Raw genomic sequence first — 493 nt, 5'->3', positions numbered from 1 at the left:
CGCCCGCTGTGAGCCCTCCCCGAGCCCGTACACACACACACACACAAGCATGTTTAATTAGTTTAGATAATTAGTCTTTAATTAGTTTAGATTATTTAGATTATTATTTTGTATGTTTAATTAGTTTAGATAATTAGTGTTTAATTAGTACACACACGTATTTTGTATGTTTAATTAGTTTAGATTATTTAGATTATTATTTTTTCACTATTATATATGTATGAATGCATGTTAGATGGATATAATTAGTGTTTAATCAGTTAGAAATTAGTGTTATATAGAAATGTTAGAAATTAGTGTTATATAGAAATGTTAGAAATGTTAGAAATATTAGTGTTATTTAGATTATTTAGATTAGCATAATTAGTGTTATATAGAAATGTTAGAAATTTTAGTTATCAAAATCCAATCATTAAAAAAATGTTACTTTTTGCGGGCATATAGCTAGTATTTTTTCTCGACGATGCCCGGCCCGCATCCTCGCCGTCGACCC

This window comes from Triticum aestivum, chromosome 2B, assembly GCF_018294505.1.
Source record: "Triticum aestivum cultivar Chinese Spring chromosome 2B, IWGSC CS RefSeq v2.1, whole genome shotgun sequence".
Classification (NCBI taxonomy): Eukaryota; Viridiplantae; Streptophyta; class Magnoliopsida; order Poales; family Poaceae; genus Triticum; species Triticum aestivum.
Note: the sequence above shows the minus strand (reverse complement) of the source record.